Below are 26,404 nucleotides of genomic sequence, written 5' to 3'. Positions count from 1 at the left end.
TTCTCATAATTATATGGAGATTACATGTTTTGGGGAAGAGGATCATAGAGATAAAGTACCATTTCATTGCCTCAATATGATTCATGTTCTCAATATAACTTAAAACCACCATTGATGTTGACCTTGATCACATGGTTGAGGTAGGGTTTGTCTTGATTCCCCACTGAAAGGTTTCCCCTCCCAATTCCATACTGCACTATTTGGAAGGAATTCACCATGCACAGCCCAAACTTAGTTTGTTTTGTTTTAGATTTTTTTTTTTTTGAGATTTCAATATAAATAGTTGTGCTACCATGAATAAAGCCAGTCGTATTTTTAAAATAATTTTTATAACTTTTATTTTTCTTGTTTTTCACACTAGGTAGGATTTCTAGTGTGATATTGAATAGGAATGGTGAGAGGATATCCTTTCAGTGTTCCTGATCTTAGAGAACAGAGTTTAGTCTTTCACCACTAAGTACAATATTAGGCATAGGTTTTCATAAATTCTCTTTGTTAGATTAAGGGAGTTCTCTTCTAATTCTAAAATTTTGCAAGGTCTTATCATATTAGGGATATGAATTTTGTTATATGTATGTACTTTTTCTGTAACTACTGATATGATCATATGGCTTTTCTTATTTATTCTGCTGAGATGATGAGATGTATTGACTGATTTCTGAATGTTGAACCAGCATTGTTCCTTAGATTGAAACCTGCTTGGTTGTAATGTACTGGTATGATTTTAGTATCTAGGTTCATGAAAGATTATAGTCTGTCACTTACTTTCTTGTAATGTCTTTATCTTATTTAAGTTTTAAGGTGATGTTGACCTCATGCATTTTCACAATTCATTGTTACATGCATACACATTGAGAATTGTTACGTCCTCTTGAAGAGCAGTATTGCCCCTATTACTCCTTGATATCTTCTTTGTTCTAAAGTCTGCTTTTCTGAATTAAAATACCTATTCCTGCTTTCTTTTGAATAGTATTATCAAGGTATGTCATTCTCCATCTCTTCATTTTTAACTTATGCAAACCCTTATAGAGGTTTTTAAGAGGATTTTCTTATACACTGCATAAAATTAGTTTGCTCTTTCTTCTCCTTCTCCTTCTCCTTCTCCTTCTCCTCCTTCTCCTTCTTCTCCTTCTTCATCTTCTGGTTATCCATTCTGACAATCTCTGTTGTTATTGGTATATTTTGACTGCTCACACGTAAAGTGATAATTGTTATAGTTGGATTAATATCTGTCTTCTATAACTCTTCTATATTCATTGCCTTTTTAGTTTATTTTTCCCTCTTATTCTTTTGGCCATCTGTTTTTAAACTGAACATATTTTTTTTCCATTTTTAACCATCTTTTGTGTTATCATCTATAGTTTTTTAAAAATTGTGGTTAGTTATCCTGGTGTTAAAATACATTGGGTAGGGGCACCTGGGTGGCTCAGTCAGTTGAGCGATTGGCTCTTGATCTTTAGCTCAGGTCATGATCTCAGGGTCCTGGGATCAAGCTCTATGTTGGGCTCTCTACTCAGCAGGGAGTCTTCTTGTCCCTCTCCCTCAGAATCTTACCCCTTCATGTACTCTCTTTCTCTTGTTCTGCTCTCTCTCAAATAAAATCTTTTAAAAAATAAATATATTGGATTAATCATGTAAGTATACCTCCCAAACAATATGATATAATTTCACATGTAGTAAATACTTTATAACAAATATTCCATTTTCCTCTCTTTTGTGCCTTGTGACACTGTTATCATTTATTTCACTTATTTTATACTGTCTTCCAATAAATAATCATTATTATGAATTTAAACAAATAATTATCTTGCAGATCAATTGATTAAGAAAAATAAAATATTTCACCTTACTTTCAATTATTGTTCTTCTAACACACTTTGTTTATATAGTTCCAAGTTGCCAATCTATCTCATTGTTCTGCTTGAAGAAATTCTTTTAACATTTCTTGCAGAGCTGGTCTGAGGGAGAGAATCCCTCACAGTTTTTGCCTGGGAAAGTCTTTATTACTCCTCAATTTAGGAAGAATAATTTCACTGAATTTAAATTCTATGTTGATGTTTTCTTTTTCATTTTCTGTTTCTTCCCTTTCTCCCTGCCCACCCCTTATTTTGAGGATTCACTTCACTCTTCAGAAGCAGGGCTTCTGAAAAGAAAACAAGTCTACTGCAGTTTTTTTTTTTTTTTAAGATTTATTTATTTTACACAGTGAGAGAGATCACAATTAGGCAGAGAAGCAGGCGGAGGGCGGGGGGCAGGCTCCCTGCTGAGGAGACAGAGTGATGCAGGGCTCAACCCCAGGACCCCAGGATCATGACCTGAGCCGAAGGCAGAGGCCTTAACCCATTGAGCCACCCAGGTTCCCCTCTACTGCAGTTTTTATCCTTGTTCTTGGATAGACATGTTTTCCGCCACCCTCACCCCCACCCCTGATAATCTGGCTTTCTTTAAGATTTTATCTTTGTCCATTATTTTCAACAGCTTGAATATGATATGTCTGAATATTTTTGCTTTCGGAATTCATGGAGTTTAGTTAGTGTCTCTGAGATTCCTGGATCTGTGGTTTGATGTCTGCCAATAACTGTGGATAGTTCTCAGACATTACTAATTCAAATATTTCTTCTCTGTGATTTTCTTTTGCTTTTGCTACTGGCATTCAAATTAAGGGTTTGCTATACGTTCTGATACTGTCTTACAGTTTTTGGATTTTTTTTCTTTTAAAATTAAAAAAAAAACAAAAACCTTTACATTAGAGTTTGAGAAATCTCTCTTCATCTTTCTTTAAGTTCCTCACTCTCTTCCTTAGCCATATGCAGTCTACTAACAAGCTTGTTGAAGACATTCTTCATTTATGTTACTCTGGTTTTAATTTCTAGTATTTCTTTTAGATTCTTATATGTCATTTAGCTCTTTCATTAAGGCCTTTTACATATGTCATAGTTTGTTTAAAATCCCTGTCTATAATTCCAACATCTGTATCAAATCTCAGTTTAATTCTGGTGATTGCTTTGTTTCTTGGCTTGGCTTGTAATTTTTTTTTTTTTTTTTTTTGAAAACTCGACATGTATTGGTAATAGGAGCTCAAGTAAATAGGACTTTAGTATGAAGATTATATTGATGTGGGTAAAAAACAATGCACTGTGTTTTTATGGAGCTGGAGGTACCAGAGTCTTTAAATTCCTCTCTTGTCTTTGTTTTTTGAATCTGCTCCTTGTAGCTTTTTCAGTTATAACCCACTGTGGTTATGTTGGAAAACTGTTGGTGTTCTAATAAAATGTGGGAGATAGGGAGCATTCTGTAATCTTCAAATTAAATCTGAGCATTTTAGTGGGCTTTTATCAGGGCTGTAACCTTCATAAATGTTTCCCCTTGGTTATGCTCCCCCCTAAACCACCCTCACTGTTCTCTTACTTGTCTGCAGCATTTCCAATACTTTTCTCTGCAGCCCTGACTCCTGTCGACTATGTTTTTTTGTTTTGTGTTTTTTCTAAATTTTTAACTTTTATTTATTTTTATTATGTTCAATTAGCCAACAGTAAGGTGGTATCTCATGGTGGTTTTAATTTGAATTTCCCTGATGGCTAGTAATGTCAAACATTTTTTCATGTGTCTGTTAGCCATTTGTATGCCTTCTTTGGAGAAGTGTCTGTTCATGTCTTCTACCCATTTATTGACTGGATTATTTGTTTTTGGGTGTTCAGTGAATTCTGTATAGATCTTGGATACCAGCCCTTTATCTGTAATGTCATTTGCAAATATCTTCTCTCATTCCAGGGCTTGCCTCTTAGTTTTATTGACTGCTTCCTTTGCTGTGCAGAAGGTTTTTATCTTAATGAAGTCCCAAAAGTTATTTTTTGCTTTTGTTTTCTTTGCCTTTAGAGACATATCTTGAAAGAAATCACTGTGGCTGACGTCAAAGAGGTTATTGCCTATGTTCTTCTCTAAGATTTTGATGGATTCCTGTCTTGCATTGAGGTCTTTCATCCATTATGAGTTTATCTTTGTGTATGGTGTAAGAGAATGGCCTAGTTTCATTCTTCTGCATATGACTGTCCATTCTTTCCAGAACCATTAATTGAAGAGACTGTCTTTTTTCAATTGGACTTTTTTTTCCTGCTTTGTTGATGATTAGTTGACCATCGCATTGAGGGTCCATTTCTGGGGTCCCTATTCCGTTCCATTGATCTATGTGTCTGTTTTTGTGCCCGTACCATGTTGTCTTGATGATCACAGCTTTGTAATATAGCTTGAAGTCAGGCATTGTGATGTCCCCAGCTTTGGTTTTCTTTTTCAACAGTGCCCTGTGGATTCAGGGTCTTTTCTGGTTCCTTACACATTTGAGGATTATTTGTTCCCACTCTGGGAAGAACATCGATGGTATCCATTGAAAATGTAAATTGCTCTGGGCAGCATAAATATTTCACAATGTTTATTCTTCCAATGCATGAGCATGGAATGCTTTTCCATCTTTTTGTGTCTTCTTCAATTTCTTTCATAAGTGTTCTATAGTTTCTGGAGTATAGATCCTTTACCTCCTTGGTTAGGTTGATTTATTCCTAGGTATCAGTTGAGAGGATCATATGGTTCTTGTCTTTTCTTTTATTAATGTGTTCTTTCACATTCATTGATTTGCAAATGTTGAGCCATCCTTGTATCCCAGGAATAAATCACACCTGCTCATGGTGAATAATCTTTTTCATGTACTTTTGGATCCTATTGGCTAGGATCTTGGTGAGTATTTTGGCATCCATGTTCATCAGGGTTATTGGTCTGTATTCTTCTTTTTTAAAATTTAATTTTATTTTTTCAGTGTTCCAGGATTCATTTTTAATAAACCACACCCACTGCTCCATGCAATACATGCCCTCCTTAATACCCACCACCAGACTCACCCATCCCCTACCCCCACTTCCAAAATCTTCAGTTTGTTTCTCAGAGTCCATAGTCTCTCATGGTTCATCTCCACCTCCGATTTCCCCAAATTCACTTTTCCTTTCCTTCTCCTAATGTCCTCCATGTAATTCCTTAAGCTCCACAAGTAAGTGAAACCATATGATAATTGACTTTCTTTGCTTGACTTATTTCACTCAACATATTCTCCTCCAGTCCTGTCTGTGTTGAAACAAAAGTTGGGTATTCATTCTTTCCAAAGGAGGTGTAATATTCCATTGTATATATGGATCATATCTTTATCCATTCATCCGTTGAAGGGCATCTTGGTTCTTTTGACAATTTGGTGATTGTGGCCATTGCTGCTATGAACATTGAGGTATAGATGGCCCTTCTTTTCATTATATCTATATCTTTGGGGTAAATACCCAGTAGTGCAATTGCAGGATCATAGGGTAGCTCTATTTTTAATTTCTTAATGAATCTCCACATTGTTTTCCAAAGTGGCTGCACCAACTTGCATTCCCACCAACAGTGTAAGAGGGTTCCCCCTTCTCCATATCCTCTTCAACACTTGTTGTTTCTTGTCTTGTTAATTTTGGCCATTCTAACTGGTGTAAAAGTGGTATCTCAATGTGGTTTTGATTTGAATCTCCCTGGTGGCTAATGATGATGAACATTTTTTCATGTGTCTGATAGCCATTTGTATGTCTTCATTGGAGAAATGTCTGTTCATATCTTCTGCTCATTTTTCGAACTACAGAATACTTAGGAAAGAAATTGAAGAAAACACAAAAAGATGGAAAAGCATTCTATGCTCATGCATTGGAAAAATAAATATTGTGAAATGTTTATGCTGCCCAGAGCAATATACATTTTCAACAGATACTATCAACATTTTTCCCAGAGTGGGAACAAATAATCCTCAAATTTGTAAGGAACCAGAAAAGAACCCAAATCCGCAGGGCATTGTTGAAAAAGAAAACCAAAACTGGGGACATCGCAATGCCTGACTTCAAGCTATATTACACAGCTGTGATCATCAAGACAACATGGTATGGGCACAAAAACAGATGCATAGACCAGCAGAACAGAGTTGAGTCCAGATATGGACCCTCAACTCTATGGTCAAATAATCTTTGACAAAGCAGGAAAAAAATATCTAGTGGAAAAAAGTTTCTTCAACAATTGGTGCTGGGAAAATTGGACAGCTATGTATGGAAGAATGAAACTCTACCATTCTCTTACACTATACACAAAGATAAACTTGAAATGTATAAAAATCCTCAATGTGAGACAGGAATCTATCAAAATCCTAGAAGAAAACAAAGGCAGTAACCTCTTGGACATTGGCCACAGCAACTTCTTTCAAAACATGTCTCCAAAGGCAAAGGAAACAAAAGCAAAAATGAACTTTTGGGACTTTATCAAGATAAAAAGCTTCTGCACAGCAAAGGAAATAATCAACAAAACAAAGAGGCAACCCACAGAATGGGAGAAGATATTCACAAATCACACTACAGACAAAGGGCTGATATCCAAGATCTATAAAGAACTCCTCAAACTCAACACTCAAAAAACAGATAATCACATCAAAAAATGGGCAGAAGACATGAACAGACACTTCTCCAAAGAAGACATACAAATGTTTTGTGTTGTTTTATTTTGCTTTATTCTCCTCTTAGGAATTACAAGAAGACTAGAGAGGACTGGAGTGGAAGATATTCCATTTGTCCAGTAAGGATAAGGTTTTAGAAGTGCACTCTATCAGAGCCTTTTCACCTGGATAAAGAACTTTTATTTCACAAAGATTACATTTATCTTCCCCATCCCCTCCCTGCAGAGCCATGTTGGGATCTTTTTCAGATCCTCATAGGGGAAACTTGGCTGGAAGTTACTGGAGGAAAAATCTATGAAAGTGAGAATACCCAGCTTAGACTGTAGTTCTAAGGAATTTGTTGATCTCTTATTACTCCACACTCAGCCTCCAAAAGGTCTTCAGAATTTCCATTCAGTTGTTCTTACCAGTCCATGGCTCCAGCAGCTAGTCTTCCAGACATGCAGATCATTGATGCTGTATCTCTCTGAATGCTCCTGTCTCTTCAGAATTCAGGCTGCATCTGCCTTGTGAACTCTGTCTTTTGATGGGTGCAAGATATTACTTATTTTCAGTCTGTCTGGAGTTTTTCTTTCTTTTTATTTTTGGTAAGGACAGGAGGAGAACTTTCAAACTCTTTACATATTGGAGCTGAAATCAGAAATACCTTAGATTTATTTTTAGAAGAAAACTCTCATTTTTCTTCATGAATAGTAGCTGGTTCATGTATGTAACTGAAGAGCCAAAACCTGTCTTTATGAATAATGACTGATCTTCAACTAACAGCCATGGGGCATCTTTATAGGTGATGCCATGTTATCTCCAGATAGAGAGTGGTTGAAGATGGGGCAAAAAAATTGTTAAATTTTTTGTATTTCAAATGAAGTACTGATTTTCTTGTGGAGTTCACAGGGTAAAGACATTTTCTCAACCCCATCAAAAAATATTCCTTTGATCTTTCCTTTGATCTCCCTTTTGATGTCAGAATGAACCATCTTGCTACTCATGAGAGGATTTTATAAGAAGGCTGAGGAATAAGAAATTAACTGCCTTCCATGCTTTCCAGAAATGGTTCTTCAATGACAACTAATATAAAAATCATATTTTTAAAAAGTTAGAATTCTTCCCTTCTCCTCATCTACCTCACCCAGTAAATATTGTTTAGTTAACCTCAATCTAGGTATTATTGTCTTCAAATGCCAACATTGAATGCACTAATATGTTTTGGGGTTAAGCAGTGACTTTCTCTTACTAAGTAGTAAAAAATATTGGTAGCATGTCTTATGCTAATATTATAAAATATAGAATTAAAGGAAATGGATAAAACATAAAAAAATGAAAAAAATATAACTACATGAGAGGGTAAAGGCCAAAATATTCCATTTAAAAATGAGTCAAAGTTTGGCAAATATATACAATACACTTTGTATATCCTAAAAACTAGAATGTTGTCAAAATACTTATTTTGGTACTAGATTATTACACTTTAGGTTGTACAGTTTTAGAAGACATAGATTTTCAATCTAATTGTTCCTCTTTATATATGTCCATAACAATGTGAACCAAATATATACAGATTCTTTATCAACTGTTAAGCATGTGTGAGGATATGGATTCTGATTATGCTCTTACTGTTTGTCACCAATTATATCTTCAAAGAATAGGAACAAATATAGCACATTTTTTATTTAGTATGTGCTCTGTTAATTTTTTATACACATAGTTTTATTTTCTTTTTCTTTTCTTTTGTTTTTAAGATTTTATTTATTTATTTGACAGAGAGAGCACACAAGTAGGCAGAGAGTCAGACAGAGAGAGAGGTGGAAGCAGGCTCCCCACTGAGCAGAGAGCCCGATGTGGGGCTTGATCCCACGACCCTGGGATCATGACCTGAGCTGAAGGTAGAGGCTTAACCCACTGAGCCACCCAGGCACTCCCATAGTTTTATTTTCATCTCATAACAGCTCTGTGAGGGAAGTAATATTATTATCAGTATTTTACAAATGGAAAAAAATTGAGACTTGGATTTTAAACATGTGTTAAAGTCTATCCATCTAATAAGTGATGAAGTGTAATCACATTTAATAATAAGCATAATCAAAATCCATAGCCTCATCTTCCAGTCATGTCAATAAAGTAAATGACTTGAACTCTTCCAGATAAAGAAAAAATAGTGCTACATATCCCATGTCATCAGGGAATGCAAATTAAAAAACAAGATACCACTACACACCTATTAGAACAGCCAAAATCTAGAACATTATTACCAAATTCTGCCATAGGGGTGGAGTAGCAGGAATTCTCATTAATTAGTGGTGGGAATGCAAAATGGTAAAGCCACTTTGGAAGACAGTTTAGTTGTTTCTTATAAAACTAAATATGGTCTTACAAAACTAAATATGTTCTTAATATATGATTCAGCAATACTCTTTGGTATTTACCCAAGGAGTTGAAAATTTATGTCCATCCAAAACCCTGCACAGGAATGTTTATAGAAACTGTTTTTGTAATTGCCAAAACTTGAAAGCAGTTATGATGTCCTTTAGAAAGTGAATAGATAAATAAACTATCTTCAGACAATGGAATAGTATACAGTGTTAAGAAGAGATGAGCTGTCAAGCTATGAAGAATATGGAGAAAACTTAAATGGGTATTATTTTAAAGACACCAGTATGAAAAGACTCCAGAGTATGATTCCAACTATATGATATTCTGGACAAGGCAAGACTATGGAGATAGCAAAAATATCAGTAGTTGACAGAGACCATAAGGGTGAGAGATATTCCACTGACCACAGGGGATTTTTAAGGCAAGAAAAATACTCTGTGTGATACTATAATGATGGATATACGCCATTACATAATTTGTTCAAACGTACAGAATGTACAACACAAAGGGTTAACAGTAATGTAAACCACTACCTACTAATGATTGTCAATGGACACTGTGTGATGTGTCAGTTTAGGTTCATTGGTTGTAACAAACGTACCCTCTGGTGGGAGATGTTGACAATGAGGAAGGCTATGCATGTGTAAGAGTCAGGACACATGGGAAAACTCTGTACTTTTCTCCCAATTTTGCTGTAAACTTAAAACTGCTCTCCACAAGTCTTAAAAAAATAAAAATGCAAAAGAAAGGTGACTCTAGGCTTATTTCTATTCATGCAAAATGGTCTAAAGCTAATACTATAAAAATCAACAGGCTCACCAGCCAGTTTAAGATATAATCTGTTATTATTTATTAGAATTTGTATTAATTAAAATGTGCAGCTGACAATAATTTAAAATACACATTGACATTTAAAACCTAGTTCTATTATTTTGACTTTGGTAACAAATAAGTGAATACGGGTTTTCATTCCCATGACTTGTTTAGATTTCTTTACACAAGGGACATATTATTTTGTGTGCCAAATGTCAAATTGACTCTTCTTGTCAATTTAGGAAATGACTATATGAAAATATGCTATTGACCATCTGTTCCATTGACAGAGTAGCAGGTGTTTCTATTTTGCTTTACCAAATCTTAATAATTTATTGGATAGTTTAATGACACTCATGGTGGTATAAAGATTGTTTGTTGTATTGGCTTGCTAGTTGGAGACCATAATTGATTTCATAGGGAAAACCTACCTGATTTAATCCCAATATGATTATCTGTCTTTAGTCAGCCTTGTTCACATGCAGAAAAGTAGAACTAATTATTTTTAAATGCATGTCTAATATGTCCAAATTTTTAATTGGCCACAAACTGAAGAAAGAACACTTTATTTGTGAGTGAATATATCTATAACTTTCCTCTGTATCTATATTTACATCTCTCACTATGTTGAAATTATTTTCTTATTTTCTGAGAGTTTTATCACAGTATTTTAACAGTGTTTATAAATGTAAACTGTCATGTAGGCATTTCTCTGAAGAATGAGTTGATACATAACAATGAGAATTGCTTTTCAGAATACACTGAAATTTCACTTAACTACCAATGTTATTTTCAAGAAGTTGGTAGAATTAAATTTTTACCATCTTTTAAAAATTTATAACATAATTAACCACATCCCTGCTGAAATTACTGTATATAGTAGGATTTCTGTCATAGCTTTGCTCTAAATCTGTGATGACTTAATTCAGAAAGTATGTAAAATCATATAGCACAAAGTAAAAGTGTATTTCACACTAGTAATTCAACTGAAGTTACAGGAATTATCTTAGCTTTCTTTTTTTTTAACAGCAGAGATGTCTATTGATCTCTTCTTTAACATTTTTTTCAATGTTAAAATTATGATTTTTTCAATGTAAAATTGTGATTTTGAACCTTAAGGTCTTAATCACTCTGAAATATGTAATGTGTTTAAATCCCAAATATCCATTTGGTTTATTTTTGACTGGGAGTTATATTATGTATTCCAAACTAGTTTTTTGCAGAGTCATGGCTCTGTCAAATGGTCTTTCCATGACCTTTCTTCAAGTAAAAGTAGGATTTGTCTTTCATTTAAACAAACACACTGTCAGGTTTCCCACATATTATATTAGAAGATTTCAATTTAACCTTGGTTTCACTTCCTTTCCTCATCTTTAAGGGATGATAAGAATAAAAACCTTGTAAATTTGTCACAAGGATTAAAATTTAGAAAATTCCAAGGAAAGTATTTTTCACAGTCATTTACATGGAATAAAATTTCAATGAGTTATTATTTTATATATATTAAAGTATATGTTATATATATATGTTTGTGTTTCCCTGGAAACAGAACAGTTGTATTCTTAATATTGCTCAGGGAGTATGGTTCCAGATACATTGCCACTTATTAAATTATTGTCAGTAATAATATATATATGAAAGATTTACCAAATAATGTCTAGTCTATTTATCCTTCTAGATAAGAAATGCACATATCCTTCATTTCGTATGGAATCTGGAACCATTTAGTATTGGCTGAAAGAGAGCTGAGAAGGATTCTGAGTTCAAGCTCAGTTTAAAAAACATAGAACAGATAAAAAGCATGTCCTGTATGTGTTATTATAATGCACAAATACTACAAAATGCAGCCTTGAATTAAATAAGAAAAAAAATGAAACTACATAACTGCGTTTCCTTATTTGGAAAACAGAAGAGTTAATTTTGCCGATTTACCTATAACCTGATGCATTCTGCACTAAAGAACAGACATTTCCAAGAATAGTCCTAGATGATTCATTACTGTATTTATTGGAAGACAGTTTACTAGAACATCATTCAGTCATTTATATAATATTTAGCTTCATGAAATGCTCAAGCAAAAATGCCTTTCTCATCTTGTGTGCCGGAGTCACTGGGCTTATCTGAGCAATTAAGTTGATCCTACAAATCCTATAAATGCTGATAATTCCTCCTTTTTAAGTTTTTGTTCTTAGAAAATTTAGAGACTTTGGGTTGTTAAGATGCTTATGTGTTAGGAGAGCTTAACAGAATTGTTTCTGTTTTGAAACTTGATTCTTGACTTCATTTTCTATGTCCTATGGTTGTTCGGGCTTTGACTTTCATTCCTTATACTTTCAGTTAGGAGTGTGTGTGTGTGTGTGTGTGTGTGTGTGTGTGTATGACCTTAATTTTTTTCCAAAAGAAGGCAGGATTTTTATAAATAAATGCAAAATTAATACATTTTAAATGCTTAGGATTTTAGTGCGGTTATTTTTCCTGTAGCATGGGTTTTTATAACTCATACTGCAATTTTGGAGTACTTTTCTTTCAGGTACTGTTTGAAATGCTGGGGAACTGGCAATGCGCAAAAAAGACACAAAAATTAGTAATAGAGTGGTAGCAATTAAAGAGTTAGTATTAGAAGAAATAAGGTGAAGTTTTTAGGGCTAACTCTGTATAAGTGGCTCTGTTTTAATTTCATAACAATGGGTGCCAACTTGATAAAAACAGATACGCCTTCTGTGTTAATGGTTCTAGTAATAGTAAAACACTAGAAAAGGAAAAGAAGTTACATTTGTGCAAAAATCAGTTTGTTAAAAAGTGTTTATTTCTGTAGATATGAAATTATGCCCATATTAGCAAAACACCTTTGTTAGAAGAATTACTAAAAGTGAAATAATTTATTATCATAAGTGTGAAAATCTCTACCTCTTGGTCTTTCTTGGTTTTCTTATTGAAACATCTTAACACAATTTTGATACAATTTTGATACAATATTGAATGAAATATCTCTTTGTATGAAATATAATTGTCACCTTAGGATAACACCTACTTAGGATAAAGATACAGACAAGGAAAAAAAAGATACAGACAAGGTAAAGGACTAAGATACTCAATTTGTCAGTACAGTTTTTTCAATTAAATGATTAATCACTCAAATTATTACTCCGTTGTATTAGGTGTATTTAGGTCAGGGTTTTTTGTTGTTGTTGTTGTTGTTGTTAATTTTTAACATTTTTTAAAAATAATTTTAGGTTTACAGGAAAGTTGGAAAGATAATAAAGGAAATTCTCATATGCCTTTCATTCATTTTCCTCTAATGTTAGTTAACATCTTATATAATTACAGTACGTTGTCAAAATTAAGAATTTAACATTGGTATTTTATTAACTAAACTACAGACTTTACTCAGATACTCATTAATATCCTGCTCCAGGATCCAAGTATATTTTGTTTAGACTTGACCCATTCTGAGGCAGTAGAGTGAACATTTGAGAATGACATTCATATCAGACAGACTTGGAGATCAAGTTCTTACAATGACCTGCATAATGTATACCTTCAGACAAGTAGGTTAATTACATTGAAACTCCCTTTCTTCATCTGCAAAGCAAATTGATATAGTATGTGAAGTATCTAATTCAGAGGGATATTGCTAAGACTCAATAAAATGATCAGAGTAAACAATTTACACTTTGCCTAACATAATTTCTCAATATATATTCAATTCCTAGTGTGGTCTTAAGGTTTTTTCTTTTTTCACAATCTTTTAACTACTAGCTTCCAGCTTCCCACAGAGATTCCCAGGGCATACAAAAGTTTAAAATCGAAAAAACAAAACAAAACAAAACAAGAAGTTTAAAATCTGGCAGGATATAGTAAGATGCAGAACCGTGGTATTAAGGTGTTGTGGGTGTGTGCAGCTATTGTCACATTGGCTTAACAAAATATTCATAATAGTAGTGGGATAAATTGAGTAGAGCTTTTTAGCTCTGCTATGGAAGTGCTATCCACTGGGATGTCTATTTTTATACATAATGACGCTCAGTGATCGTGGATGAACTGCAAGCAAAATGGACAAAGTGAACCATACTCTATAGTCCTATTGTGATGTTATAGAATGTGTGGTCCTGACATACAAGAGTGACTTTCTTAGTGATTTGGAGGATTCTGTATCTCTTGATTGTATAGTATGCTACTTAGGTGTTTTAAGGAAGTCGATTTCAAATGTAACAGAAATTGTAGTTTCTAAATGTTTTTAGATAATAGCTTCTTAAGTAAATCTGAGAAATAAATGTTTAAATTAGATGGGATTTTGATTTTTTGTTGTTATTTATGTTATCTTTTGCCTTCATAAAAGCAAAATAAGTAAGGTTTTTTTTTAAATTTTTTATTTTTTCAGCGTAACAGTATTCATTATTTTTGCACCACACCCAGTGCTCCCTGCAATCCGGGCCCTCTACAATACCCACCACCTGGGTCCCTCAACCTCGCACCCCCTACCCCTTCAAAACCCTCAGATTGTTTTTCAGAGTCCATAGTCTCTCATGGGGAGGTGAACCATGAGAGACTAAGCAAGGTTTTTATAACCATTTTCTAATGGTACACTGAAATGTTACTTAAAATTCCAGAATTTTTTTTGGTCTCACCTGAAACACAAAATCACATGAGTTCTAATAGTCCTTGACCCCTGTTATGTAAATGTTAATGTTCCTTAGGTCAAAACTGAATAATCAGAACTTCATCCTTGCTATTTTATAAGTGAACTTGATGATGGCATTTATTCTTTCTCACATGCTATAGTCTTTATGTTGCAAGTTAGAAAAAATTTATGAAGCAATCTTAACATTTAAATATGGACTTGAATTATATCATTTTATCAGAGTAAAAATAAAATAATCACATATGATATGGAGAATCATTTGCTAATTATAATAACTTCATGCTTACTGGGTTTGAAGATTGTTGTATGTGTCTATTTGAAGGGCAATATTGCAAACAATAGATGAAAGTTGCTACTGTGGGAGTGATCTAATAATGGTTGAAATTGGAGAAAGAATTCATTATTTGATCAAAATATCCACTTCATTTATAATTCTAATGCAACAACTAAATAAAAAACCAGTCCTTATTTATCTGCAATATTACTATTATACTAGGAATTTATTCAAAGATGCTGTTACAAGTTGAATCTTGGATTTTGTACTGAAAATTGTTCTGCATAGTGAATTCTAAGTTTGCTGCCTTGAATAAAAGTACATTTTGCTTTTCAAACAGTGTAGTATTATTTCAGCATACTTACTAATAATAAATAAATCTAGCTTCTTTCTTTAACTCCTTATTCTTATTTTTTTGCTTTATCACTATTAAATACCTTTATTTCATGAAAATCATACAGATTTTAACAGACACAATACTTTCACTAAATTTGATTATGTTCTTAAATAATTTTTACAATGATCACAAATATTTTCTATTTATTCAGAAAGGTTATTTGTCCTAACATGTTTATCAAAAAAGCTGTTACTGTGATTAACTTATCATATACTGAGAATGACAATTAAGTAATGCTTTGAAATAATGGGGAAGGTAGTTAGTCATAAAAGTAATATGAGGAATCACTGCCTAACAGTATCAGGATGAAGAGGGCAGGGATTGGTGAGTTAACAATCTACAAATACTGTTTTAGGAAGAAATGAAACATGATAGTATAAAGAAATCATAAAGAAACACCTAGCTACCCCATATGCATTTAATTCACTCAGTTGTAGTTTGCATATTGGAAACTATCTTCTCTAGACTAGGGAAGATAGATTACTCATTTATTTTTCTTATATACCTTTGTATTTTTTAATTCCTACTTTAATCAATTATTGTTTTTGAAAGAAAAATAATATCAAAACCATTGTCCTTTCAACAAACAGACATTTGTGACTATCTGTCAGAGACACTTTTGGGAAGATTCTTTAAAAAGTCAGGAAATTATATTACTTACTTTGAAAAAAGAAGTCTTTGAATAGTCTATGTTTTTTTTTTTCCTGAAAAATTACAGCAACAGAAAGAAGAAACTTTTTATGGCGATTAATGATATAGCTATTTATTCATTCATAGCTTATTAACATCAGTCTCTACTAAATGCTGTAGGCACAATGGTTAAAAAGACAAATCCCTTAGTCTTCAACTTGTTCACAATATGGAAGCATAGGATTATGTGTTTAATAACTTCAAGTATTAAAGTATATAGCCACAATAAAATGTATGACACAAATCTTGTTTGATACTTTCTAGCTTGTTTATACATAGATACCAGAAATAAAGATTGATACTTTCTTAACCTCATTCATGCATACATTTTTTACTACAGGCAAAACTATAGAGTCAGAAGTCTTTGAGTGAAACAAGATATGATTAAATGTATTAAGAAATAGAAATCTGGGTGGCTCAGACGGTTTGGCATCTGCCTTCAGCTCAGGTTATGATCCCAAGGTCCTGGAATCGAGTCCTGCATCCAGCTCCCTGCTCAGCAGGGCGTCTGCTTCTCCCTCTCTCCTGCCTCTCCCCCTGATTGTGTGCTTGCTTGCTCTCTCCCTCTCTCACATGAATAAATAAAATCTTAAAAAAAAAAAGAAATAGAAATCTGATTTTTAAGAAGGAAATAGGAAAAGCAGAGCTTGACTAGAGCTTATTCACTGACATATTTAGAATACAAGAAACAAAAGAACTCAAGCCTAGAACTCAAGTTTTGGTAGAGCTTACCCAGGTTTGGAACCTCTGACCAGGTTAAATCATTCTTGCTCCACGTTACTTGTACTTCAATGTCTTTCTTTCACTCTCTGTAAACACATCATCATGGTGTGTGCTAGGGCAGGGATTGTATCTCCCTGATTATTGCATGCTGCATTTCTACTCTGAAGCGCAGTAACTAACATAGAATAGACACTAAGTAAATATTCACTGATTGATCAGTGAAATGTCCAGTCATAGTATGACACTGTTAGTACTAAAAATTGACCAGATGCTTTCCTTTGCTCTCAATCTGAGCTCACTCACACGAGCATGATTAAAGTATGTCTCCCTATTGGAATTATTCAAGAAAAAAAAAATCTGAAAACCATATAATCTGCTAAATACTTATATTAAAAAACACCTATTCATCAAGCACTTAGAATTTAGTTGATCTAAAGCAGATGGAAAAACAGACAAATAAGCATTTCTGCTTCCAAAGACTAAATCTCATTTTGAATCTGTGGAGTTAATGACCAGCTCTGGAAATGTTCTAGCAAAAAGGATTGCCATTATTGAGAGCCCTGATTCTGATACCAACTTTATCTCACCTTATACTTTTTGGGTCAATGTCTATTTTAAGAACTGGAAGAAAGCTCTTGAAACTCTTGTTAGAAAAAAAAAATACCAACACACAAAAAAACTGTATATATATATATATGTATATATATATATAACTGTATATATATATATACCTTTTAGGGTGCGTGTGCGTGAGTGTGTGTGTGTGTGTGTGTGTTTGAAAGGCTTTATAAGTGTTCTAATTGTAATCTCTTGAACACACTTAATGAAATACCTTAGAAAATACTGTTTTCTGAAATGAGGCTCATTATTTTTAACTTGATGAATTTCCCTTCAAAAGCAGTGACGGCACAGGACTGTAAAATATAATGTACGTGTGAAGTAAGAAGGTTATCTTGTATAGTGAGAAACTGAAAAAGCCAAAGTGAATCATCCAGAACAAACATTTTCCATTGGCAAACTTTCCTCTTGTCAACAGTCCATACCAGTTCAAATGGTGATTCAGCTAGAAACCGCATTTATAGATTTGTTTATTGACTAATATAGATTGCATAGATTAGAAAAGAAATAATTTAAGTTCAATGAATGTGAAATTTATTGAATAATTCGGGCATAGACAGCTGTTACGGGCTGAATTTATAAGTTGTCCTGACTTCTAGTATCTCTGAGTGTGATTATATTCAGAGGTAATGCTTTTAAAAGGTATGTAAGGTGAAATGAGGAACTATTGGTGGGCCCTAATCCAGTATGACTGTGTAAGAGGAAATCAGGACAGAGGTAATGGAGGCAGGCCATTTGAAGACACAGAGAGAAAACAGCTGTCTATAAACCAAGGAGAGGGGCCTTAGAATGCAACCAAACCCTATCAACATTTTGATCTGGGATTTATAATCTCTAGACTATGAAGAAATAAATTTCTGTTGTTAAAGCTCTCCAGTCTGTGGTTCTCTGTTAGGGAAGCCCTAGCAAACTGAGATAGTAGCTTTTCCTTTTTCAGGTGAATGACCTATTAAAGAAATAATTATTATTGGAATGCCTCAGTGGCTCAGTCAGTTAAGCCCCTGCCTTTGGCTCAGATCATGATCTCAGGGTCCTGGGATCCGACTTCTTGCTTGGTAGGGAGCCAGCTTCTCCCTCTGCCTGCCTCTCCCCCTGCTTGTGCTCACTCTCTGTCTCACATAAATAAATGAAATCTTAAAAAAAAAAAAAAAGAATCATTATGAATATTAATAGAGGATCATTTCATTACCGGATTTGATCTGTCTCTTCAGCTGTTTTATGAAGCATCCTAACATGTGCTTGCTTTTGATGCAATAGTTACAAATTGTGAACAATGTTAAATTCTATTCCCCAAACCATAGTACTTGTGTCTATCCAACAACCCCTTCTAAGAATGGGAGGAATATGGTTGATCCTTTCCTTCATTGTGATGGATCCCTTTACAATGGCAGGATTTCCCTTGAATACAATAACCAGAAACACACTGAGAAATGGAAAAGGAGGTTTATTTCTCTGACCAAGGGAATAACTTTCTTTGGGCAAGGGAAAGGCAAAATATTACCATAGAAATTGACTAGAAAAAATTGCTAACCTTCTTTAAAGTCTCAAAACTACTTTCTTCACTATTTTCTTGCAAATCTTTCAGACAAGGGGGAATAAGGAGGGCTTTATTGGTTTGCGATTTTTCTTTAGATTTGCCACTTTGTGTTGTTTTAAGTCTGTCCTCTAACTTATTTATGAAGGTGTCTTGAATTATTTGTATCATTCCATTTGCCTACGGTCTACTCACATTATTTCAAGGTTAGTCTCTCTGAATTCATTAATGTTTGTGTTCAGAATAATCATTTTTGATTTCCCAGTTGTAGGCAGAAGCTGTAGCATTTCTTAATGTCTTATCATTTCACATTGCTCTAAGTTTTATTTATTTTTTTAAGTAACTGCTGAAGAGATTGAAAATAGCAATGGTTACAGACCTCTCTAACACTGTTTATCACTTAAGAAAACATCTTCGACTACCAGACATTCCAGTTACTTTATATTCCCTTCAAGGAGTATATTCCAAAGAGTACTTTATCAAGTTTTCAAATGGGTTGAAAATCTACATTTAAAGTTTAATCCATGAATTGACTTAACAGATATTTTCTGAATACCATTTTTTTTTTTTTTTTTTTTTTTTTTGCATGAGGTACTGGGTCATCAGCTAGGAACAGAGGAAAACTGTCCCAGTCTCTGCCCTCAAAGAACAAAATAACAGAAGGACAACAACAAATTGGCTACCAGTGTTTTCAAATATGGTATAACTCGAATTGTGTCACACCACTGAAATGTAGAAATGACTTTTCCTCAGTGATCTCTTTAATCATTTGTTATTAACATTATGAGCTTTCATAAAGTAGCCCGACTTAGAGTTGTCTTGATTTCCAAAGTATTTGAAGGGTAAATACTCTAGTTTCACTATAGTTGCTCATTATGTAATCATCATAACATTTACTTTCTTCATGGAAAAATGGAGAATATAATACCTGTCTTGTGTACTTTATTTGGGATAAATCATATAATGTGTGTATATGAATATGTGTGTATGTATATACATAATGTGTGCATGTGTACCTATGCACATTCACACAGTGTATAAGTGATGCTCTGGTAAATGTTTAGCAACCAATCCTCTAGAAAATAAAAAAGCCCTGATAATGTAGTACTACTGATTTCTATGGTTTAAGAACTCAGCGTGACTGATTTCAAGTTATCGGTGTGACATCTACCAGCTCACGACATCTCTGGAAACCTAACCTTTGGCTTTGGGGATCTAGTATAAGACAGGTCTAACACAACACTGTCCTATGATACAGCTACTTAACATACCATCGTGACATCCTAGATGTTTGACAAATGGTAGTTTTTATTATTCATGTTCAAATCAGGTAAACTTTTGGGAAGAGGGAATACCCTAAAAGTTATCTACTCTTTGTTTAGTAATTATGATACAAAATAGGAGATTCTTTTCTGGCTACTCTCAACAATGTTTCTTTATAATGGAGGGGGTGGGGGTGGGGTGGAGAGCAATAGAAGAACATATTTTTCAATGATTAAAAATAATGTGAAAATATTCTCAATTCTTGAAGATTTATGAAACCACAGCTGTACTTATTATTATTAAGTAGGATTACCAGCCAAAAAAATGTCTTAGCAGAGTTTTGTTTTCTGGCTGCTTCTTTTCCCCAAGATTTTATACTCTCCCCTTTTTGAAGTGCCATTTGAAACAGGTTGTGGGTTAGAACCATTTGATAACATTGTCAGTAGTATAAACACCATTGTGTATATAGTTACATTGCCAGAAGAAGGGTGGGCATTTGAGTTTATGTTAAAACAGATACAAAATAACAGTAACAAGTCTTCATGTAAAAAATAGGCTGGGTTAGAGGCAGAGTTTAAGAAAAACTGACAAGAAAGAGAAAACTGTACAGGAAAAGACAACCTAATTATTTTATTGTGGGACTTTGTTTTCCTTAAAAATATGCTTGGAAAAAATTCTAAACTGAAACAACCAACAGGCCATGTGGAGAAAACTGTATTGTTATCTGTTCAAGATACACATGTGTGTTTATAAATATGTGGGTAATAGGAATGAGGTGAAGGGGTTTCTGCCAACCGGGAACCAGTTTGATTTTCAAACTATAAACTTTTTCTGGCAGATTTAACAGAAGCAGAGGTTAGAAACTGAAAGTTTTTCATTGTGTGGAAAAAGTCAATCCAAAATCCTATACTGGGTTGGGAGAGGACCTGTGGAACACAGCAGGGCAGCAGACAGCAGATCTCGTATTACTCAGGTCTCAGTTTATAGATTTCCCTCTCACACACATATTCCCTGATCTTAGTCAGGTGTCCCTCTATACGTACCCATATAATCCTGTATTTGTTGCTCTCACTGCGTTGATTAAACTTTATTAAGATTACCTTTTAAGTAGTGTGTGTCCTGTGTTGGAATGAACTCCTGGGGAGAATAAGGCTGCACATGTGATATGGATGGAGCTTGTTTCTAACCAAGAGCTGAGGAGACAAGTCAGTAAAAGTCTTAAAATTCTTGAATTCTAGAACACTGAAAAGAGATAAAAATAAGATAAAATGGAAAAAAAATCCGTTTTCCTTTTCTTACCTTGTGGTGTTCATGACTTCTCTTTTTATAAATATAAGCAGCCACTATGCTCATGTCTGAATCTCTGTTAGGGTGAGGAGTTGATGAAAAAGGTATTGTGCTTAAGCATTCATTTCTATATTGTGTTCCCCTAGAACCCAGGGTTCATGTATTAAAGTTTAACTGCCCTGTCTACTCTCCTTCCTGCTTCTTTGCCATGGTCTAAAGGCAAAACCCTCTTCTAAGGTTTTGACTTATAATTAGCAATGGTTCTCTGATGTCTGGGACACACTGAAAGATAAGGCTTCTGTACCTCTTAACTCACTGGAAGGGCCAAAATCTGGACTAGGCTCTCTTTAACCCTAGCATGACATTTGTCATTTACAAAGTAACTGATACCTTAAGGAGATGTGAGCTTACACACAAAATCCTAGACATTTCTGGAGTGCAACCAATGTATGAAGTGAATGGGGGAAGTAGATAGTATTCATGACATCTAAGATGAAATGTTCAAACGTGAAGATCATAACTAAATAAGAGAAAAATAGTGGCGGATCTTCTGTGTTTTGGAACCAGTTTCAACTTGGTGGGGACAGGGTCCACGTCTCCAATAAGCAATTCTCTGAATACTAGCTGCATGTCCTACAATTCAACTCAACTCTGTCCCCTAACTACCTGGACTGTTCTCCCCCATGCTCCTACTTCAGACACCAGTTGCAAGCCCAGGTAGTTAACTTGTGCTTCCAACCAATTAGCTATAAATCAGGGACCCCACAAACCCCTACTTGGGTTTAATTAATTTCCGAGGACGGCTCACAGAACAAGAAACCTTTCCCTCACTAGATAACTGATTTATTATAAAAGGTTATAACTCAGAAACAGCTAGATAGAAGAGATACATAATGCAAAGTCATGTGGAAAGGGGCATGAAGCTTTCTTGCCCTCTCCAGGCACCCCATTCTCTCCAGATTTCCATGTGTTACATAGGTATGATTGATTAAATTATTGCTTCTTCCTCTGCCTCTAACCCTCCCCCACTCAGCTCATGCTCTCTTTCTCTCAAATATATAAATAAAATCTTAATAAAATGTTTAAAAAAAAACCACAATAAATGCATATATACCAAAGAAGGTACAGCTTATCTTGGCATTCTCTTTTTTACATCTTCTAGACCCACTCTCCAGTTTTCCACCTTGCTTATTCCATGAATGATACCTCAAGAAAAAAAAATAAAAACCCTGCCCTCCTACATTTTGTCAGAATCAATCAATAGGTTGCGCATTGGGAGATCAAAGAAAGAAGAGATCGTCCATTTATTCCCATGGCTCATTCACTGCGTACACCAGTTCTGCAGTGGCTGCTTTTCTCTGTTGAATTAGATCTGGTTCTGGTAACTACTCCTTCACCTTGTCTCTTCAGGTGTAGCATGGTATAGTTGGATTTTACTACCTCTCAGCCACTTTCCCAGACCTTATTAGTTTTCCCTAACCCTGCCCATACCTCAGAAAATGATCCCTTTATTAAACCCTTTCTAATCGCCCTTTTTGTAGGTGCACTTATTTGCTTCCTGGATTCTGACCAGTATAATACTCAGTATCGTCAGAAGCCCAGGAAAGAGGCCTTGAAAATAGAGTTTTGAGATTAAAATTTTACATGTATGAAAATTTTACATATATTACCCCCTTACCTGGGGCAAATGGAAAACTTAAACCAGCTGCATTGTGGAATGAGAAGAAGCACAGGTGTACAGCAATGTAGGAGAGAACAGTGGCTGAGGCACTTAGATGCTATTTTTTAAAGATCGAGGTTTGTTATTGCAGCATAGGTTGGCCCTAGAAAGAGTACCTAGAGTAAAAGTAAGTGAAAGTCATGATAGCTTTATGGCTGCTTTGATAGCCTGTTTATCTCCTGTAGCTCTGGGATAGATCTGGCTGGGGATTATTAGTTTAGGATTGTTAACGAAAGCCTTAACTCAACAGGGGCCTAAAGTCAAAGAGGATAAAATATCAGGTATTGGCCAGTGTTAATATGTCAGTGTGCATTGAACCATTTGTATCTTTCAGTAATCTGAATGCCAAGATTCTTCATTTCCTTTTTTTTTTTTTTTTTAAGATTTTATCTATTATTGGGGCACCTGGGTGGCTCAGTGGGTTAAGCCTCTGCCTTCAGCTCAGATCATGATATCAAGGTCCTGGGATGGAGCTCTGCATCCGGCTCTCTGCTCAGCAGGGAGCCTGCTTCCCTTCTGCTCTCTCTACCTGCTGCTCTGCCTACTTGTGATCTCTCTCTCTCTGTCAAATAAATAAATAAAATCTTTAAAAAAAAAGATTTTACCTGTTCTTCTGAGAGAGAGATAGACAGAGAGACAGAGAACACAAGCAGTGGGAGAGGCAGAGGGAGAGGGAGAAGCAGACTGCCCACTGAGCTGGGAGCCCTATATGGGGCCTGATCCCAGAACCTGGAAATCAAGTTCTGGGCTGAAGGCAGATGCTTAACCATCTGACCAGGTGTCAAAAAATACTTCATTTCTAACAAGATCCCAGGGATTGTCAGTGCTCCTGATCTACACATTGCAAAAGTATAAAGGAAAGAGCCCAAAAGTTCAGAAAATAGGGAATGTTGAATTGGCACTAATCATGTGCAATCTGCTCAGCTTCTCCTTCCTTAATCATACATTCCAGAAGGTTTGCAAGAAATAGGTCCCTTACCATTGTATAAAAAAAAAAAAACAAAAAAAACAAAAAACAAAAAAAAAAAACTTTGCGAATGAAGCAAAGATGCTGCACTGAATTTGAACTCCTTAATTGCAATGAGAACAGAGAAAAGTAGAGGCCAGATGGCTGCATTTGACCAGCAAAAGCAAGTCATAAGGACAGAATCTTTTGCCTTAATGGGGATCTTTGTGACGGCTATTTGATCATAGAGTCTGTAGAAGTGAACTAGATGGACAGTCTAGAAAGACTTTACTGTTGGCAAGTATTAGTAGGAAAATAGGTTGGAGAGGGGAGGGACAAACATCTAGCTGGAATCAGCTTCTTACTCAGTTTCCAGATATAAGTAGGACCTGAAGCCCCTTGACTGTCTATGGAGTCATGTCCCTCTGAGAATTCCAAAACATGTCTAGACATACATTATGTGAAATTATATAAATCTTTCACCAAACTTTCTCTAGAAGGACCACTGGTTGTTTACTAAAGTGACTTGGTACTGGGGCTAGGGAGTAACTCTGACTTTCTGAGTGATAATAGATAATGGCTCTGCTATGGCTAGCTCCTGGAGACCTAGTGTTATATTTTAGTTCTTGGAGTCTTGGCCAGCATGTACCTCAGTCTGTATAAGTAGGGCAGAAATGCATAACCCTTTACTATTTCTCCAGTTCCAGGAATTGCAGACACACACACACACACACACACACACACACACACACACACATCTTTGGAATCTTCCCTTTACACTTTCACAATTTGCAGATCAGCAACATTGATAACCCCTGGGATCTTGTTAGAAATGAAAAATCTTGACATTCAGACTCCTGATAGCTACTGGTGATTCATATGCATATAAATACATGCCTAATTTCTAGAACTGGGGGAAACAATAAAAGGATAGGCTTTATTTGAGATAAATAAGTATTTCACATGTATATATGATCTGAATATATTACCTGGCATCATTCCCTCATTGGTAACTTGACCTGTGGAGAGAGAAGACCACAATAAAAGCCCCTGGAAGAGTTGTATACTCATCCACTGACAAGGTATGCTTTCTTATTTAACTTGTTTTTTTGTAGGTTCAAACACAAGATGAAACTTTGGAATGACTATGAAATACTGTATACCTTAATCAGAAAGTGATGCTAATATCAGGTGCCATTCCAGGTTTTGTTTCTTTCCTGGAGCAAATCAGTAAACCCCCTCAATGCTACTGTTGGCCTAGAAATTACATGGTTTTTAATCTTAACCAACAACGATAATTCGAAACAATTTGCTTACTCATGCTCCTGATTGCAGTGCATCTTTCCTATTGTACCAATCATTTTGTTTAAATACTGTCTTTCATATTATAGGTCAGGTGAACCTTCATCATTTTTGATCAAAAGAAACCAATCTGGTCATACAAGTGGACACAGTAGCAATTACATTAATGTTAATTTATCGTCTTTCTTCCCTTGCCTCCAACCATTTATATTAGACCCTCTAACAATAAGAGTTTGAACTACACAGGTCCACTTGCACAGGGATTTTTTTTTTTTTTAAGATTTTATTTATTTATTTGACAGACAGAGATCACAAGTAGTCAGAGAGGCAGGCAGAGAGAGAGAGAGAGAGAGAGAGAGAGAGAGAAAGGAGGAAGCAGGCTCCCTGCTAAGCAGAGATCTGGATGCGTGGCTCTATCCCAGGACCCTGGGATCATGACCTGAGTCGAAGGCAGAAGGGGCACCTGGGTGGCTCAGCAGTATTTTTTTTTTTTTTTTAGTACAGTACCATAAATGTGTTTTCTCTTCCTTATGACTTTTAATAACAATTTATTTTCTCTAACTTACTTTATTATAAGAATTCAGTATATAATACATACAGTATGTAAAATATGTGTTTACCAACTATGTTACTGGTAGGGCTTCTGGTCAAGGGCAAGCTACTAGTAGTTAAGGTTTGCGTAGTCAAAAATTTCATGGAGATTTTTTTTTACTATACTGGGGTTAGCACCCCTAACCCTTGTGTTGTTCAAAGGTCAGCTCTATATACAAGCACAGTGTTTAGGTTTCAGTTGGGAGTATAATTTAATTGAACCACATGATGATATCTGTGTTGATAGGACCCCATGTGTTTCTTCCCTGGGAATGCACATATTCACTAGACAAAGGACAAGACTGACAAAGGGTTGAGCTATGCTGAATCCTCTCCATTTCCAATCTAGATCCTATTTCTGCCCTTTCCACCCTAAAAAATGCAAACTAAGCAATGAGATATTCAAAATGGTTATGTGTCTGGCCTTGATGCATTTTGTGTTTGCTTCCTCCCAGTACAGTTCTTAAGTTCTGCTCACTTATTTGTGATCTCCTCATCTGGAAGCTTTCCAAAATGAATCATGGATTAACTACTTATCTTTTCCTTTTTCATCTTGGCACTATCTCACATTTTCCTTCCCCCAATTAATTACTTTAAAAAATTATCTTTTCTCATATCACAGTCTGCTATATAAATGTGTGTATATGTATGTAAAAGTATATATGTGTACACACACACATATGTATGTATTTTTAGACTGAAAATCAAATGTGAATGGGGGAAGTAGATAAT

This window comes from Lontra canadensis, unplaced genomic scaffold, assembly GCF_010015895.1.
Source record: "Lontra canadensis isolate GAN:19392208 unplaced genomic scaffold, GSC_riverotter_1.0 scaffold37, whole genome shotgun sequence".
Lineage (NCBI taxonomy): Eukaryota > Metazoa > Chordata > Mammalia > Carnivora > Mustelidae > Lontra > Lontra canadensis.
The sequence above is the reverse complement of the archived record's forward strand: the minus strand, read 5'-3'. Positions refer to the sequence as shown.